The sequence below is a fragment of the Camelus ferus genome, chromosome 21 (assembly GCF_009834535.1).
Source record: "Camelus ferus isolate YT-003-E chromosome 21, BCGSAC_Cfer_1.0, whole genome shotgun sequence".
In the NCBI taxonomy this organism is placed as follows: domain Eukaryota; kingdom Metazoa; phylum Chordata; class Mammalia; order Artiodactyla; family Camelidae; genus Camelus; species Camelus ferus.
The window spans coordinates 9,560,251-9,580,489 of record NC_045716.1 but is presented as its reverse complement, the minus strand read 5'-3'; the positions used below and the strand labels follow the sequence as shown (position 1 = coordinate 9,580,489).

General features: G+C 37.1%; 1 protein-coding gene and 1 long non-coding RNA gene across 2 annotated transcripts in view; one reads left to right on the top strand and one right to left on the bottom strand.

The window, feature by feature from the left end:
- Positions 1–20,239, top strand: part of LOC106730010 — a 357,525-nt gene that overhangs the window by 291,820 nt on the left and 45,466 nt on the right. The gene's annotated exons all lie outside the window — the stretch shown is intronic.
- TNFSF18 (TNF superfamily member 18) overlaps positions 1–20,239 on the bottom strand; it is a 61,285-nt gene that overhangs the window by 15,914 nt on the left and 25,132 nt on the right. The gene's annotated exons all lie outside the window — the stretch shown is intronic.

The window sequence follows — 20,239 nt, the reverse complement described above, 5'->3', positions numbered from 1 at the left end:
ACAACAAGGTTAGAAGGTAGCCCTTGTTAATCCCAGTTTACAGAGGAGAAAATTGGGTTTAGAGATGTTTAGCAACTGAACTGAAGTGACAAAACTACTAAAATTCAAATTCAGTTCTGTTCAGCACTAAAACCTATCCTTTTCATTTCCATTCTGTCTTGATGCATTAATAAGTACCTGAACTTGGCTTTGGTGAGGGAAGGATTTTAAAATGACAATTCGCAACATTAAGGACCCTTATGTGCCCCACTTCTGAATATGATACCTACTAAAACATCTTTAGAAGGAAAAACTCATAACTAAATAGTAATATTTTTTAAACAGGGATAATTTCTTGATCTGTCTTCAGTGTTAAATTCTTCCTTTTATTCCTTCTTAATCTTAAAATGACTCAGGTTTCCAGATGGAGCCAGGATTGAAGTCAAATTTTAAGTTAGGATAAACAAATTACTTGCAATTTCCAGTGCCAAAACTATTTCCAGCCAAAAAATTTCCGCAAGATGTTCACTTCTTCCTAGCAGAAAAGAGGAAAAGAAACCCTTCGTATTCCAAAACTATATGTACAGCTTGGATTTATTGTAAATTTTATTCTTCATGTTAATTAAAGGATGAGAGTAATCATAGTAACATTTGGGGGCAAAGACAGTCAGAAGGAATATTGATTAAAAGAGAAATTTAGAGCCAAGTAGAGTTGTGGAAACCCAAGGGCCGGGTTAGCTGTGGTCATTTCAATGTAGAAGAAAATAGAAATCCCAGAAGTTTCAAAGGGAAAACATGGAACAATCCGTGTGGTAAAGATGACAGATGATTTCAACAATCACTAGAGTCGTTCATGAATATGCTTGAAATATAAAGACTGGGTAGAGATTCTTCTGGTCCTAACAATGTTGACAGTGATCATAGCAGCAACAACTTTGTGTATTTGACTGAGCACCTACTGTCAATTTTAAGTAGGAGTTGATCGGCTCATAATAAGGACTTGACCATCCTGATTTGAAGCCAGCCAATGTGTAAGAGCTTTTTAGGTTCAGAGCAGAAAATATGTAAATTCACATGAATTAAGTTTATATGGACATATAAAGCATGTGTCTGCCAGTGAATGGAGGGACAAGAAAACTAAATGGCATGGACTTCTGAAATGAACGAACTAAGCAAAGGAGAAATGGTGTCTGGCTTCTCCAAGCCCAGCCTGCCTTTGTGAGCCTCTGTCTTGCACAGTGGCTCCGAGCTTGCGGACACGGGGAGGCCAGACCTTCCCGGTCTGCTCTGCTCTGCAGTGTTCTGAAGTGGGACAAAGAGCCTCAGGAAGGTAACTGTATGAGGCAGACAGAGCCCAGAGAAGGGGTCAGTGGTTCCAGATTCAGGATCTGATTTTTTTCCACTTAGCTACATGACCCTGAGCATGTGAAGGAAAAACAAAATCTCTTTGGACACTAGTTTCTTTTTCTGTTTAAAAAAATGTAAACTGCATTTCAGATTCTAGAGCCTTACACAAATGTGGCGTATTTGGTGTGCTTTCCTGCCTTTGCATTGGAACTCACCAGGCCCTTCCACACTTTACCGCTGATTTTTCCCGTTACAGATTTTGATGTGTGCTTCCCTACAGATTCCCCCTGCTACACACACACACGCTATTATGTGATAGGAAATGAACAGAACTATGTAACAGCTGTTGGGGGACACCTGGTGAGCCTGGTGACGCAGGTTGGTGAGAATTTACCAAAGGCAAGGGAAAGTTTAATAGGGTCGCCGCTACAGGCAACAGCGGGGCCACACAGACAAAAGGGCCTGCGTGTCCACTGAGCGTGAACGTGCGGGGTCTTTTATTGAGGAAGGGGCTGTGAACACAAAAGAACAGGGGAGCAGATTTCTGACTGGCTCTTAGTGAGGTACAGGGGAGGACTGTGGATTTATGACTCCAGTAAGATGGAGACAGGGGCTGACACGGGCAAGGTGGTGGAGTTCATGATTCCGATGAGGAGGGGACAGGGGCTGAGACAAGCCAGCCTGAGCTACGTGAGGCCGGTCACTTCCCAGGGCTGTCAACTCTGCCAAGGCCAACATGGTAGAAAAGGGTGCACTTTGGTTTTTTTTTGAGAAATTGCAGGTGGACATTCGAGAGCCCAGGAATGGGGGTCGCAGGGCCTCGGCAGGCACCAGCTGGCACTGAAGTAGCCAAATTTAAAGTCTTTGTTTAGTTGCTGTGTCACACATTTAAAGAAAATGGCAGACAATTTGGACGCTTTTGAGTCTAAAATGCGAATGTACGGATGGGATCTTTGGGGTGTTCTTTTATCATCTTGTGATCTTAGAATGTAAAAGCTGGAAAGGATGGCTTCACCTACCTCAATTTTACAACGAGGAGACAGTGGACACAGAAACTACGTTAAGAGTCTTGATGAACTACTATTATTTCTCTAAATAATTAACTACTTCGTTAGAAAGCACTGCCGTGCTGGTTCTGGTCCAAGATGGTGACATAGGAGGCTCCTGAACTCACCTCTTCCCATAGACACACCAAACATATGGCCACGCATGAAACCGTTCCCTCTGACAGAAATCCAAAAACTAGCCAAGCAATGTGTATACGTTGGGCGAATGAAAAAAAAAAAACAAAAACCCGCATTACAACTGGTAGGCAAGACTGAGACACTCGCACCATAAACCCCATCCCTGGCATTGCACCAGGCCACTGGGGGCAAATCTCCAATGTCCAGCGTCACCATGAGGAGCAAAAGATTTGGACTCCACATCTTGCACCCCAGCTTTTAACACTCCCACCTGACGACTGGGTCTCCAAAACACTAAGCCCTGAAAGCCAGTGAGGCTTGCAGCCACAGGACCCGCAAGGCTGAAGCAAATCAAGAAGTAGTTCTTAACAGGCTCTGGAAGACTCGGGTGGCTGTGCCCACAAGGCTTATCAGGAGCAGACAAAGGAGTATCCAACTTCCAGTCTTCCCTTAAAAAAGATCTACTTTACATACATTGAAAGCTACTGCCCCAGGGGTCAGGCTTCTCACCGAGGGGCTAAATACCATTCTCCCCAGAGAACAGAGAAGCTATCAGAAGCTTTCCCCACCTTAGCCCTCCAGCCTCCTCCAACTTGTTAACATCCCCTAGGAAGGAGCTTGTGCACCTTCACCCTAATTTTAGCAGCTGCCACCCGACACAAGCCCCCGGATCATCTGGCTCTGACACCCAATGGGGCTTGCGTGCCAAATTCCCACTGGACTATAGCAAACAAAGAAACAGTTCTCCCCGCAGGGCTCAGCACTTAGTGAGCAGGCAAAAAATGCCCACCTCCCAGACTTCCCCTGAAAAGGTTCTGTTTGAATACTTTAAGAGCTGCTGCCCAAGGGCCAAACTTCTAATTTAACACACATCTAAGGACTGCTGAGATTTCTCCTGAGACCAAGGAAACCTCTGGACACATCCCCTTCCCACTCTCTCTTGTTCACACTAAGGCACCAGTATCTCCCTGCAAGAAGCCTGTACACGTGTCTGGTGCCCTAGCTTTAACAGCTGTCACCCAAGGGAAGGGCCTCTGAGTTACTGACTCAAAGCCAACTGGTTTTGCATTCACAAGTCCCACAGGACTGTATCAAACAAGCAGTTCTTAATGGGTACAGGAGCACTCCTAATTCTGTACATCTGGGCCAAATGCAGAAGGAACAGGCAAAAATTCCCATCTCCCCGTTTATCCCTGAAAAGGGCCTAACTACGCGCTTTCTTAGTTGCCGCTGTTACCAGAGAGTAGGTTCTTGTCTTGTTACAGAAAGAATTCAGAGGCGAGATGCAGAGGTCAAGAAAAGCAAAGCAAGGGTGTAGTAAGTGACAATACGCTCTCAAGGGGAGAGCAGGCAGACTTAGGTGAGTAGCTGCCATGAGTTTCTTTGGCAAGCTGGTTATATGGAGTGTAAAAATAAATGGGTGGAATATTCATTGGGGAGGGAGGGGTTTGGGGTCATATTTCCTGATTTTCATCCCAGCTCCACTTTCCTGAGGGGAGGAGGGATTTTTTTGTCCTTATCTGGCCTTGATCAAACATATCATGGCATCAGTGGTACTTCTTATCTGCAAGGGCAATTTTATTGTAATGAAGGCATAATGAGCAAAAGGTTATATTCAGATGCCAGATTCCCACCTTTTCCCATCTTTGTCTGCCTCTAGGGCCCTTGTCACCTCAAGATATATGGCTTCCTGTCAGTCCGGAGATTCTTGTTTTTCCTTTGTCCTGCCACTTGGCCCGTGGCCTCCTTTCTCTGCTCATATCTTGCTATTTTACCTGCTCTAACACAGCATGGGGGTCCAGCTTCCAATCAGCCTGAATCTAGGTGCTGACCGCAATCCTCCTTTTGGGACACTGAAGGGTCTTGAACTACAGGGAGGCACCAAGAACAAAGAATGTGGCTTAGACAATTAGAAAGATTTAAGAGACAACAAAGAGCTCACGCTGGGCTCATTGATAAGGTTCATCCCCTACAGGAGACCATTCTGTCAAGACTGGGAAAGGTGGCTGTTTTATCTAATATGCAGAAATCAATGCAGAGAATCAAGGAAAATTAAGTTACAGAGGTATGTGTTCCAAACAAAATAAGATAAAACTCCACAAATAGATCTTAGTGAAAAAGAGCTACATGATTTACATGATAGAGCATTCAAAAATAGTGGTCATAAAGAAGTACCAACGCCAGGAGAATAATCCTTGAACAAAGTGAGAATTTCAATGAAGAAAATATAAACAAGTACCAAAGAGAAATTACACAAATGAAGAATGCAGTAACTGAACTGAAAATTTCAACAGAGGACTGGACTAGATAAAGTAGAAGAAAGGATTAGTGAAATGAAGATGAGACAGTGGAATTTATCCAATCAGGGAAGCAAAATGAGAAAGAATGAAGGTAGCTTAGCAGACTAATGCGACAACAAAAAACAGACCAATATACACATTATAAGGGCCTCAGAAGAAGATGGGGGAAAGAAGGACAGAAAGCTTATTCAAAAGAATAATGGCTGAAAACTTCCCTAACCTTGGGGAAGAAACAAATACACAGATGCAGAAAGCCCAGAGACTTCCAAATAAGACCAATTCAAAGAGACCCACTCTGAAGACATTATAATTAAACCATCAAAAGTTAAAGACAAGAAGAGAAAAATAAAGATGAAGCTCAAGAGAAAAGCAACTTGTTACATACAAGGGAACCCCTAAAAGACTATTGAAGTATTTTTCAGCAGAAACTCTGCAGGCCAGAATGAAGGAGCATGATACATTCAATGTACTGAAAGAAAAAAAAAGCCAACCAAAAATACTGTACCCAGCAAAGTCTTCAGAATTGAAGGAGAGACAAAGAGTATTCTAGATAAGTAAAGCTGAGAGAGTTCATCATCATCTTACATGAAATGTTAGAATTATTCAGCCTGAAATAAAAATGCACAAACTCATAACAGGAAAACATATTGAAGTATAAAACTGACTGGTAAAGATAAACATACATTTAAATTCAGAATACTCTAATGTTTTAATGGTGCATAAATCACTTACAACTCTAGTATGAAAGTTAACAGACAAAAGTAAAAATCATCAACTATAATAATTTGTTAATAGACACACAGTGTTAAAAGATGCAAACTGTGACATCAAAAACATAAAATATTGGGAGGCAATGTATAAATGTAGAGCTTTTGTATATGTTTGAAGTTATTATATTTTAAAAAGACTGTTATAAAATTAGCTGTTTTATATAAACCCCATTGTTACCATAAGTAAAAACCTATAGTAGAAAAGAGAAAGGGAAAGAAATCTAGGTATGTTACTAAAAAAAAGTCATCAAATCACAAAGGAAGAAAGCAAAAGAGAAAGAAAAGAATAAAGGAATTGCAGGACAACCAGAAGAAAAAGCCAACAAAGTAGTAATAGTAAATCCATACCTAAAAGTAATTACTTTAAATGCAAATGGACTAAATTCTCCCATCAAAACACATAAACTAACTGAACAGATTAAAAGACATGACCAATCTACATGCTCCCTACAAGAGACTCATTTCAGCTTTAAGGACACATACAGACTGAAAATAAAGGGATGGTAAAGATATTTCATGCAAACGGAAGCCAAAAGAAAGTAGGGGTAGCTATACTTATATGAGACAAAATAAACTTTAAACCAAAGACTGTAATAAGAGACAAAAATGGTTATTATGAGAAAAAGAGGTCAATTAATCAAAAGGAGATACGTACTCAACATAGGAACACCTAAATATATAAAGCAAATCTTAGACCTGAAGGAAGAAATAGACAGTGACAAAATAATAGCCCACTTTCAGCAATGGATAGATAATGCAGACAGAAAATCAGTTTTAAAAAATTGGACTTTAACTACACATTAGACCAGATGGATTTTACTGACATTTACAGAGCACTCCATCCAGCTGCAGCAGAATATACATTCTTCTCAAGCACACATGAGACATTGTCAAGGATATATCATATGGTAGGCCACAAAAACATCTTAATAAATTAAAAAAAACTGAAATCATAGCCAGCATCTTTTCCGATAGCAGTGTTAAGAAACTAGAAATCAATTACAAGAATAAAAATGGAAATTCACAAATACATGAAGATTAAATATGCTCCTGAAAAATCAATGGGCCAAAGAAATAAATATCTTGAGACAAATGAAAATGAAAATACATACCAAAATTATGGGATGCTGCAAAAGCAGTTCTAAAAAGGAAGTTTATAGTGATAAACACATACATCAAGAAAAAAAAATCTCAATAAACAACCTAATTTTATACTTCAAGGAACTAGAAAGAGGAAATTTAAGCCCAAATTTAGACAGGAGGAAGAAACAAAGATCAGTGAAAATCAATGAAGCAGAAACTAAAAAGACAACAACAGAAAAGATAAACAAAGTAGAAAACTTAGCTAACCAGGTAAAAAAGAGAAAGAACTCAAAATTATAAATGAGAAGACATTAGAACTGATATTACACAAATACAAAGAATCATAAGCAACAACTATGAGGAACTGTATGCCAACGAATTGGACAACTTAGAAGAAATGAATAAATTTCTAGAATCATACAACCTACTAAGACTGAATCAAGAAGAAACAGAATCTCTAAACAGCCCAATTACTAGTGAAGAGATTGAATCAGTAATCAAAAACCTCCCAAAAGAAAGTTCAGGACCAGTGGCTTCACTGGCATCCTACTAAACATTAAAAAAAAAAAAACAAAAAAAAACCCAATCATTCTCAAATTCCTTCAAAAAAAGAGAGAAGAAAACACTTCTTGTCTCATTTTACAAAGCCAGCATTACCCTGATACCAAAACCAGACAATAACACTACAGAGAAAGAGTATTTCTTGGGGCCAATATCCCTGATGAACATAGATGCAAAAATCAAAAAATATTAGCAAACTAAATTCAACAGTACATTAAAAGGATCATACACTATGATCAAGTGAGATTTATTCCAGGGACGCAAGGAAAGTTCAACATCTACAAATCAATGTGATACACCACATTAACAAAATAAATGGTAAAAATCAATAACCATCAATAGATGAAGTAAAATCATTTGAAAAAAAAAATCAACATTCCTTCACTATTTAAAGAAAAAAAAACTCTCAACAAACTGAGTATAGAGCAAATGTGACTCAACATAATAAAGGCTATATATGAGAAGTCCACAATTTTAATGTTATACGCAGTAGTGAAAAACTAAAATTTTTTCCTCTAAGATTATAAATAAGAAAAGGATGTCCACTCTCACCACTGTTATTAACATAGTTCTGGAAGTCCTAGCCAGAGCAATTAGACAAATAAAAGTAAAAAGCACCCAAATTGAAGAAGTAAAATTGTCTCCATTTGCAGATGACATGATATATATAAAAAACCCTAAAGACATCATCAAAAAACCTGTTAGAACATACGAATTCAGTAAACGTGCAGGATGGAAAATTAATATGCAAGATCAGTTACATTTCTGTACACTAACCATCAGAAAGACAAATTAAGAAAACAGTGCCATTTACAACTGTATCAAAAAGAATAAAATACTTAGGAATAAATTTAACCACAATGATGAAACTTCTGTATACTGAAAACTGTAAGACTAAAAAAATAGAGGAAAACACAAATAAATGAAAAAAATTACATTCTTATGAATTAGAAGTATTAATATTGTTAAAATGTCCATACTATCCAAAGCAATTTACAGATTCAATTATCTCTATCAAAATTCAAATGGCATTTTTTGCAGAATTTTTTTAAATCCTTAATTTGTATAGAACCAAAAAGACCCCAAACAGCCAAACCAATCTTGAGAAAGAAGAACAAAGCTGGAAGTACTACACTCCCTGACTTTGAATTATATTATAAAGCTATAGTAATCAAAGCAGTATGATATTGGCATAAAAACAGACACACAGATCAGTGGAACAGAATAAAGCCCAGAAATAAACTCATGCATTTATTGTCAATTTGTAACTCATGCATATACTGTCAATTTGTAACTAAGGAGCAAGAATATACAGCAGGAAAAGGATAGCCTCTTCAATAAATGGTGTTGGGAAAACCGGACAGCCACGTGCAAAAGAATGAAACTGGACCCTTATCTTACACCATACACAAAAATCAACCCAAAATGGATTAAAGACTTGAATGTAAGACCTGAAACCATAGAACTCCTAGAAGAGAACATAGAGGGTAACCTGCATGACATCAGTCTCCTGATTTTTTTGGATTTGACACCAATAGCGCCTACAACAAAAGCAAAAATAAACAAGTGAGATTACATCAAATTTTAAAGTTTTTGCACAGCAAAGGAAATCAACAAAATGAAAATAAAACCTACAGAATGGGAGAAAATATTTAAATCATGTATCTGTTAAGCAATTAGTATCTAAAATATATAAGGAACTCACACAATTCAATAGCAAAATCAATCTGATTTTACGATGAACTGAATAGACATTTTTTCAAAGAAGACATAACAAATGGCCAAGAGGTACACAGAAAGGTTCTCAACATCACTAATCATTAAGAAGATGAAAAGCAAAACCACAATGAGACATCACCTCACACCTGTTAGAATGGCTACCATCAAAAAGACCAGAGGTAACAAATATTGAGAAGGCTGTGGAGAAAAGGGAATCTTTTTGTACTGTTGGTCCGAATATAAACTGGTGCAGCCTCTATGGAAAACAATATGGGGGTTCCTGAAAAATTTTTAAATAGAACTATCACATGATCCAGCATTCCCACTTTTGAGTACATATCCAAAGAAATGAAAACAGAATCTCAAAGAGATGTCTACAATCCCATGTGTCTTGCAGCATTATTCACAATAGCCAAAATAAGTAAATAAGTTAAATATTCATCGAGATGAATGAGTAAAGAAACAGTATATATATATATATATAAAAACTCAGCCGTAAGAAGGGCTATCCCGCCTTTTGTGACATGGATGGACTTGAGGGCATTATTGTAGGTGAATTAAGTCAGAGAAAGACAACTACCACAAGATACTACTTTTATGTGGAATCCAAAAAAACTAAACTCATGGAAATAGAGACTAAAATGGTGGTTTCCAGGGGCAGGGTGGTAAAGGAAAAGGGGAGATGTTGGCCAAAAAGTATAAACTTCCAGTTTTAAGATGTGTAAGTTCTGGAGATCTGATGTACAGCATACCAAATACAGTTAATAATTCTATATTGTATTAATGAAAGTTGCTAAGAGAGGAGATCTTAAGTGTTCTCACCACACATGCACACACCCACAATAGTAATTCGGTGATGTGATGCAGGTGTTAATGCTTAGAGATAATCATTTTGCAGTGTATGTGTGTCAAATCAGCATGTTGTATACCTTAAACTTCCACAATGCTATATGTCAAGTATATCTCAATAAAGATAAGGGGGAAAGAAGTAAGTTTTGCAATAACATCACCCAAGTAACTGATCAGTATGAAGATATACAAGGTTTCCTGTATTAAAAATTTTGATGCTAATTTTCTTCAAATTCTCAAAAAAAAAAGTGTGACAGATTTTCTAAATGGCATAAGATAAAGACTTTACAAAAATATGCAAACCCTTAAACAATTGAATTACTTCAATAAATACACTTTCTTCAAAATAACAGTAGAAATCTTGGAAAATCCAGAAAAGTACAATTAAAATCACACATAACCTAGATATAACCACTGTTAACATGTAGATTTTAATAATCTCCTATCTTTCTTCTAGATCTATAAACAAATCAGATGGAGAGTCCAAATTTATCAGTTTACACACAAGGAAAGGTTTGTTTTTCCAATAACTATTGCCAAAACTGGCCACCTCACCCCACTTACCCACCACCCACTACCCCACACAGCCCGTACGTGGAAGGCGTGGCAGTTGGAGAAGCGGTGGTATGGATGTTACTTGATCTCTCCATCTCACATTCCCTGAGCCTTGGCCCACCAGTTCAGCATGAAGGCAGGGAGCACACATGTGGAGCTGGCGGTGAGGACTGGAGATGGCTCAGGCCAGCGGAAGCCGTTAGTGGAAATTTCTTACTACTTTGGTATAACTTTCATCCCTTTGGGTGACTCATTAGTGGTTGGGACATGTATTAGTTTCCTATCACTGCCATTATAAATTACCACAAATTGACTCCAAACAGCACCCATTTATTACCTCATAGTTCTGTAGGTCAGAAGTCTGGGGGACTCAACTGGGTACTCTGCTTAGCATCTCACAAGGCTGAAATCAGCATGCCAGTCTGCCTTCTTGTCTGAAGGCTCGGGGTGTGAGGGGTGGATCTGCTTCTAGGCTTATTCAGGTAGTCGGCAGAATTCAGTTCCCCTCCATATCTTTCTCGTATTTCAAATCTCTGCCCCTGTGGCATCTCTCTAACAGCAAACATCAGAAGTTCTGTGCTTTGGGGGACCTTTATGATTACACTGGGGCCACCTGGATAATCCAAGATACTCTCCCTGTTTTAAGGTATATAACCTACATTACATCTGCAAAGCCCCTTTGGCCATATAAGGTAACGTAGTTATAGGGTCTAGAGATGAGTATGTGGCCCTCTATGGGTGGTCCTTCAACCTCCCACAGGATTAGCTGGCCCTTTGTTGCCTTCTGACATCAGGGAGCCCTTTGGACGGCACGGATGCATCCTCCCTCCACTCCCAATAGCTTATTTCCAGGGACAGGTTCATCTTTCTCCCCAGCAGTCTTTTGGACAGACAGCCACTCCCTGCCTGTTACTCCCTCCATGGCATGGCTTCAGCTCATGTTAAATCAATGTCATATGTGCCTCACTATGTGGAGATGAGAGGCAGGTGTGGAACATGACGAGAAGCCATCACCTCTGACACACTAAGTAACTAAGTAACTCCTTGAGAAGGCTTGTCCACACAGATGCTCTTCTAATATATGTCCTTGCTGCAAATGACCCCTCCGCCCAACTCTAGCCATTTTATGTATAAAGGAAAAGGGAGGTTACTGTAACATTGGATGGAACATTTGTAAACACCTCTTTGTGAAATCTGCAACAAGCAGCTTTTGAACTTCTAAGTTCAACCCTGGAACATAACATCCATCTGTGTATTCTTGGCTATGAGCTGTCTCTGTAATAATCCCTGCCCCAGTCATCAAGGGATAAGGTATTGAAGGGGAAGAAAGTGGATACACTTTATATATATACAAATTTAGAATCCTACTTTTCATACAGTTATACAACTTGCTTTTTACACTTAGTATAAGCGGCACTGTTGTTAAGTAATCCACATGATTCTTAATGAATGTATTGCATCCATTACTGAATGGATGTAGCTTATCATTGGAAATTATTTTTAAGTAATTTTTTTTAATATTGAGGAATATAAAGAGTAGCATATAATCAAATGTTTTCGCGTAGATGTCTCTTCCTCTCTTTGGTGCTAAACAGTGTTTTAAAAAAAAAAAAAAAAAAAAAAAAACCACCAACAGCAAGTGTCCAGGTAGGCCCTCACCACTAGAAGGGTGATTAGGAACTGTAGTCTGTATCCTCAATATTGTTACCTGAGCCTCAAACTGGGCATAATGGTTATTCAAGTGTAAGATGAGGGTTTGTTTAGAACAGATGTCTAGGCTCTAATTAATGTTCCTTTTGATACACTGCAAATCACTTTCGCTAAGAGACAAACTGTCTGAGACTTCTTTGAGGAGGCTCAGTGCTGTTCTGCTGCTGAAAGGGTCTAGCCGTTCTAAGTTGAAGTTCTTTTTCTTTGTATGTGAGAAGGGTTCTCAGTATCTTCTCCTGGTTTCCTGCTCAGGGGATGCTCTTACCCCAAAATAGGCTAACAAATGTCCTAGTTTTTGGCAGGAGTCTGCTTTCTGGAGGTTTTAATAGCAGAGAGGCCAGTATCAGACAAAAGTCACCCTTAAGTTTTTCCCCTTCTTAATCTTATGTAACCAACTCTTAGCATCCTCTAAAACTCAAGCAGGAACTGCTTCGTACAGAAACCATCCCTTGACTTTTTCGCTTTAGTTAAGTGCGTCTTGCATTTGTTCCTAAACTTCGCCATATTTATCTATAATTTAGCACTTACCATCCCACAGTTTAATTATCTGCTTAATTATACATTTTCTCCATTGGAGTGTAGGACTCTAGAGGTGATACATTTTTAATCTTTTTACACCCCAAGCCTGCCTAAGTTTTGGTTCGTAGATAACACTCACTGGATATTGGATAGATAAATGGATGGCTTTACTAACATTACACCATCACAGAGTAGCACCCAGACCAGATTCAGCTCCTAAGGCTTGAATTTATAAGTACTATGTTCATCCCATTCTACCTCCACTAATCAGAACCAATTATCACCAGGGCTAAATCTATGTTGAATTTTTTGCTTCACATTTTACTTCATTGTTGTTTTTCCCCTCAGCATCTTAACACCAATAACATTTTTTACTAGACAGCTAGTATCTGATGGTCTTATGGTCCTGTGACATTCTGCTTGCCTAGGAAAGGAAGCAGAGCAGTGTTTGTGTTCATCATGTTGCCTAAAGCCTGTTACATAAACAGCATGACTCATTCTGGTCTTATCCACACTGTACACCCTGCCTGTGATTTATTACCAAGATCCTACTAGACACCCTGTAGGCACTGAGTGATTACTCTGTATGTCTGTTTCCTGATTTATATCAAATGATGTTGTAATGTAAACCCTGCCACAAAACCACATCCTTAAAGAAGTAAATACAGAGTTAAGTTCTTACCAAGAGGGATGACACTGATCAACTCTTCTAAAATGGACTGAGCAGCTGGCACGCCTCCCAAGAATCTCTTGAGTTGGTTGTCAGCCTGTAGTTGTAGTATTGCTCACCCCTTCCTTTCACTTATCTTGGTATTTGATAGCTGTCTCCATAGTAGTACTTATGTCTGTGTTTTAAACCACAAGCCTCTGAGGGATCTGGACTGTGTTCATCTCTGTATCCATTGTGTCTGGCATAGTGTGGGTCTTCAATAAATATGCATCGGAAGAGTGAGTGAATGAGTATGTGAAAAGACATACTGATCCTCTCTGAGTCCAATATTACATGTAATTTGAATTATTTTTCCAAGTAGGAATGGGCATGCCCATGAGCTTTCACACATTTTGTCCTTTATTCCTGAATGGCCAAAAACATACTTTGAGGGGGCTGTAAGTTAAGGTTATAAGGTAAGTGCATTCTCAGGAGTTGGATCAGAACAAAAGTAACTGGCTCCTACAATAGTCAGACCCTACATCTTGATCTCCATAGGACCATTTCTTTGTTACTTTTAATTCTGACTGATAAAGTATGTAAAGATAAGTTTACACATTTGGGTTTAGATGAGAAACATGAAAATGATGCTTTCAAGGCAAAAATCTCTAATGCTCTTACTATGATACAGGATGGGATACAAAGGGAAGTTCAAAAAATAAAGGGAGTTAAATGGAATTCATCTAGTGAAAAAAAGGGAAACTCTGGCTTCAATTTCTTAGCCATAAAAGCATCATTTGAAACAGCAGCAGTAAACAAGAGGTGACACGTGGTCAGAAGACATATATTTTAAGAAATGAGAAAAATCAAATAGAAGATAACATTTTGCTGGAATTGTTTTGGGAGTAGTTCATCTCTGAAAATATGATGTCATAAAGCCTTAATGTTTCAGCCCTTTGCTAGACAGTCTTTGGTGACATATCACTCAATTTTCACTTTTTTGAAGCCCAGGTTGATTGTTCTATACAGCTTCTCTGTTCGGGTGACCTCTCTCCACTGCCACATACAATATTGCTTCCACCCCCATCGTTCTACAGTTCCAAATCCAACTATCTTGTCTCAGTCATTATCTCATTTGATATCTTTGTAGGCTTTAACATTATTAACCAAACATCTCTTTAAACCCCTTTCTCATCTTGGTTTCTAGGCTACCATTTTCTTTTGGTCCCCTCACTGTCTTTGTCTCTCTTTGTGCATCTTTATGGATTCTTTGATTTTTCTTTAAAGCTAGGGTCCACTGGGATTCAGTACTTAGTTCTCTTTTCAGATTACAGAATGACTCTGAAGAAGGTGATGTCAGCAAGATGGCAGATTAGAAAGCTCCAGGCCCTTGTTTCTCTGCAGAAACACCAACAACTATAGACTGATTTAAAAAAAAAAAAAAAAAAAGTTTTGCTGGATCTCCAGAAACTAGTCAAGAATCTGCAGCTACCAAGAAAACGATCAAATTTTTAAAAATCCACACTCAAAATAGTAGACAATTTTGTGGTATTTTACTAACTCCCTTGTCCCGTCCTCTCCCCATCACGAGGCAATGCATCAGAAGGAAGTCACCAAATTCCTGGTTCCTCCCCTGGTGCAGAATTTTAAAAGTGGAACTTGTTTTTAATGTTCTGTACATTCCTGAGGGGCTGGTTTCTATCTCACCTACCATGGATCTCAGACAGAAACAGAAGCAGTTTGGAAAGCAGGCTGGAGATTACTGAAAGCAGTAACAGGCACCTCAGTGCATGAGGGGGTGTAAAGTGACCGCAAACCCACAGCTGGCTGTGGGCAAGAGACGATGAGCAGGGGAACACAATGTCTGTGGCTCCAAGAAGTAAGAGTGAGACTCCTAAGGAAATTAAGACATTTAAAGCAGTCATGCAAAGACATCTTGACAATTTCTTACAAAACTAAACATACTTTTCCCCTATTATCCAGCAATTGCACTCCTTGATATTTGCCCAAAGGAGTTAAACTTATATCCACCCAAAAACCTTCACACCAATATTTATAGTATCTTTATTTGTAATTGCCCATACTTGGAAGCAAACAAGATGTCCTTCAGGAGGAGAAAGGATAAATGAACTGTTGTACATTCAGAAATGAAATTTTATTCAGCACTAAAAATAAACCATCAAACCATAAAAAAATGGAGAAACTATAAATGCATTATTACTAAGTGAAAGGAGCCAATCTGAAAAAGCTATATACTATATGATTTCAAGTAAATGACATCGTGGAAAAGGCAAAACTATAGAGACAATAAAAACATCAGTGGTTGCCAGGGATGCTGTGGAAGTGAAGGATAAATAAGCAGAGCACAGAGGATTTCTAGGGCAGTGAAAGTACCATATATTATAGTCATGCATATATATTATACATTTGTTCAAATCCATAGAATATATAACACCAAGAGTGAACCCTAAGAAACTATGGACTTCAAGTGATTACATTGTGTCAATGTAGATTCATCCTTCATTTAAAAATGTGTCATTCTGGTGAGTGATGTTGATAATGGGGAAAGTTATCCATGTGTGTGGGCAGGGGCACATGTAGGGACAGGCTATGCACATACAGGAAATCTCTGTACCACCCTTTCAATTTTGTTGTAAACCTAAAACTGCACTAAAACAAGTCTTTAAAACACACACACACACACACACACCCATTTATACAGGGAAAAATCCCATGTACAGACTCAGGAAAGATGAATGCACAATCTGAGAACACCTTAAGCTTTCATGCCAGGCCGATTAATGAAGGCCTTCCACTGCATGGAGTTAGTCCCCAAAAATGTAGAGAGGTGACTATTTCTTCAAATGCTTAATTCTCAAAAGACCAAAGCATACAAAGAAAGAGGGAAACATACTCAAAGGAATAAGATAAGTCTCCAAAACACAATCCTAAAGAATACAGGCTTCAGAATTACTTGACAAAGACTTTTCAATGACTGTTTAAATATTCTCAGAGAGCTAAAGGAAAACACAGAACTAAAAGAAATCAGAAAATGTTAAGTGAACAAACTTAGAATATCACTAAAAAGACAAATTGTAAAAAATAAATAAGAACCAAACAATTTCTGAAGCTGAAGAATACCATCACTGAATCTTTTATAGAGAGGATCAACAAACTCAAACAGGCAGAAGAAATAATCAATAAACTTAAAGACAGGTCATTTAAAAGTATTTATTCTGTGGAGGAAAAAAGAAGAGAAAGAAAACAGCCTAAGGTACCTATGACATCACTAAGTAGATGAATATATGCATTATGGAAGTCCCAGAAGAAGTGAAAGAAAGGGGCAGAGCGCTTTGAAGAAATAATGGTTCATAACTTTCCAAATTCAAGGAAGACATTGATACAGAAATAAAGGATCTCAAGAAACTCCCAGTAGGATAAACTCAGAGACAAAGACATATTATAATCAAACCATCAAAAGTAAAAGACAAAAGAGAATATTAGAAACTGCAAAAGAAAAATGACTCATTTACAATGAATCTTTAATAAGATTATCAGTGGGTTTGTCACCAGAAACCTTGTATGACAGGAGAGTGGGATGATATATTTAAAGTAATGAAACAAACTCAGAATTTTACATCCAGCCCAACTCTCCTTTCAAATAAGAAGTAAAGTCGTTCCTAGATAAGTGAAAACTTAGAGTTTATTACCACTACACCTTCCCTGCATGAAATGCTAAGAGTCCTTTCTTCAAGTTGAAACAAAAGTATACTAGACAATAACTTAAAGCCATATAAAAAAATAAAGTATTCCCATAAAGATAAATACATGGAGAAATATAAAAAACTGTACTGTTGTAATTTTGCTTAACTCTCTTAATTTCTTTATAGATTTTAAAATGTAAAGCATTAAAAAGCATATATCTATGTTAATGAGTAAAAATACATAAATGTAATTTGTGACATTAACAAAGTGGAGAGGAATGGAGCTGTAAAGAAGAGTTTTTTTTTTTAATGTGATTGAAATTAAGTGGTTCTCAGTTTATAATAGATTACATAAAACATCCTAAAGTTATAACAATCTCTATGATAACCACAAAGAAAACATCTATAAGATGTACAAAAGGAAATGAGAAGGAAACCAAAACATGTCACTACAAAAAAATCAAGCAAACACAAAGGAAGGCAGTAAGGCAGGACATGAGCAACAAAAAAGCTGTGTGACATACAGAAAACAGTAACAAAATGTCAATAGTAAGTTCTTCCCTATCAGTAATTATTTACTTTAATGGCTTAAAATCCCAAATTAAAAAATACAGATTGGCAGAGTGTATACAGAAATAAGATCCAACTGCATACTGTATACAAGAGACTCAACTGAAGTCTAAATGAAAGAATGGAAACATATTTCATGCAAATAGTAGATGTGACCATACGAATATCAGACAAAATAGACCTTAAGGTAAAAACTGTTACAAGAGGCAAAGGAGGGTATTATATAGTGATATAAGGATCAATTCTTCAAGAAGATATAACAACTATAAACTTATGCACCAAAATCAGAGCTTCTAAATATATCAAGCAAATATTGACAGAATTAAGGGAAGAAATAGACATCTCAGCAGTAAGAGTACAGAACTTTAATACCACACTTTGAATAATGGATAGAAAAAAACCAAACAATAAGGAAACAAAGAATTTGAAAATACGAATCAACCAATAAAACCTAACAGACATATATAGAACATAAACAGAAGTCTACACATTAAAAGCAAAATACATATTTCTCTCAAATACACATAAGACAGATCACATACCATACCACAAAACAAGTCTTTATAAACTTTATAAGATTAAAATCATGCAATATATCTTTTCCAATCACAATGGAATGAAACTAGCAATTGATAAAAGAAAATTTTTTTTAAATCACAAACCTATGGAAATTAAACACACTCAAACAATAATGAGCTAAAGAAGAAATCACAAGGGAAATTAGAAAAAAATCTTGAAAAAACATGAAATGAAAACACAACATGCTAAAACGTATGCAATCGAGAAGCAGTCCTAAAAGAAAAATATCCAAATCAACCATGTAAATTTATACCTTAAGAAGCTACAAAAAAATGAGAACCCAACGTTAGTAGAAGGTAGGAAAAAATAAAGATTAGAGCAGAAATAAACAAAATAAATTAAAAAGCCATAGAGGAAAAAAAAATAAAACCAAGAGTTGGTTCTTTTTTAAAAAGTTAATCTCAATTGACTATGAAAAAAAGAGAAGACTCAAATAACTAATGTTAGAAACGAAAGATAATTTTTTATTTCTGTACAATGATAAAAATAATGAGCTTCATGAACAATTGTACACAAGTAAGTTGAATAAACTAGGTGAAATGGACAAAAATCTAGAAACACACAGCCTACTAAAATTAAATTATCAAGAAATAGAAAATATAAACTGACATAACTAGTAAGGAGGTGGAATCAATGATCAAAAACATCTCGAAAGGAAAAGCTAAGGACCAAATGACTTCCCTGGGGAATTCTATCAAATATTTATATAATGAACACTATCCTCCTCAAACTCCTCCAAAAACCTGAAGACGAAACATTTCCTAACTCATGTAAAGAGGGAAACATTGCCTTGCTATCAAAGCTAAGCAAAGTCACTATGAGAAAACTACCCACCAATATTCCTGATGGAGTACCAGTGCAGAAGTCCTCAACAAAACACTAGCAAACAGAATTCAACAGTATGTTAAAAGGGTTATACACCATAATCTAGTGGGATTTCTTCCTGGAACGCAAGGATGGTTCAACTATGAAAAGAAATCAATGTAATACATTGACAGAATGAATGGGAAAACCACATGATCATCTCAGTTGATACAGAAAAAAAGTATCTGACAAAATTCAACACCCTTTCATGAAAAAAAAACTCAACAAACTAGGACCAGAAGGAAACTACCTCAACATAATAAAAGCCATGTATGAAAACCTCATACCTGACATCCTATTCAATGGTGAAAGAATAAAAGCTTTTTCTCGAGGATCAGAAACAGGACAAGGATGCTCACTTTTACCACTTCCATTCAATGCAGTATTCAAAGTCCTAGCCAGACCAATTAGGGAAGAAAAAATAATGAAAGGCATTCAAACTGAATAGAAAGTAGCAAAATTATCTTTATTCTCAGACAACATGATCTTACAGAAAACTATTAAGATTATATACATACACACACACACCCCTGTAGAATAAACAAATGTTAATAAATAGTTCTGAAAAAGAACTAATAAAGTTTCAGGACAAAAAAATCAATATATAAAAATCATTTGCATTTCCATACATTAACAATGAACAAAGAAAATTAGAGAAACAATTCCATTACAGTAGCATCTAAAAGAATAAAATACCTGGAATAAACTTAACCAAGGAGACCAAAGGCATGTACACCGAAAAGTATAAAATGTCACTTAGAGGAATTAAAGAAGACACAAATAAATGGAAAGACATCCAAAATTCATGAATTAGAAGACTTAATATTGTTAAGATGTGAATACTACTGGATGATATCTACAGATTCAAAACAATTTCTATCAAAATCCAAAATGACCTTTTTTTTTTTTTGGCAGAAACATAAAAGGTTGTCCTACATTCATTTGAAACCTCAAGGGACCCAAGATAGCCAAAACAATCTTGCAAAAGAACAAAGCTGGAGATCAGACACTTCCTATTTCAAAATTTATTACACAGCTATGGTAGTCAAAACAGTGTGGCAGGGGTATAAAAAGACACAGACAGATGGATAAAAAGACACTTGGACCAATGGAATAGACTAGTGAGCCCAGAAATAAATCCTAACATATGCAGTCAAGTGATTTTTAATAAGGGTGCTAAGGCTGCACAACTGGAAAATTATAGTCTCTTTAACGAACGATGCTGGGAAAACTGGATATCCACATTCAGAAGAAGGAAGTTGGATCCTTACCCTACACCATATACTTCTGGTCTACA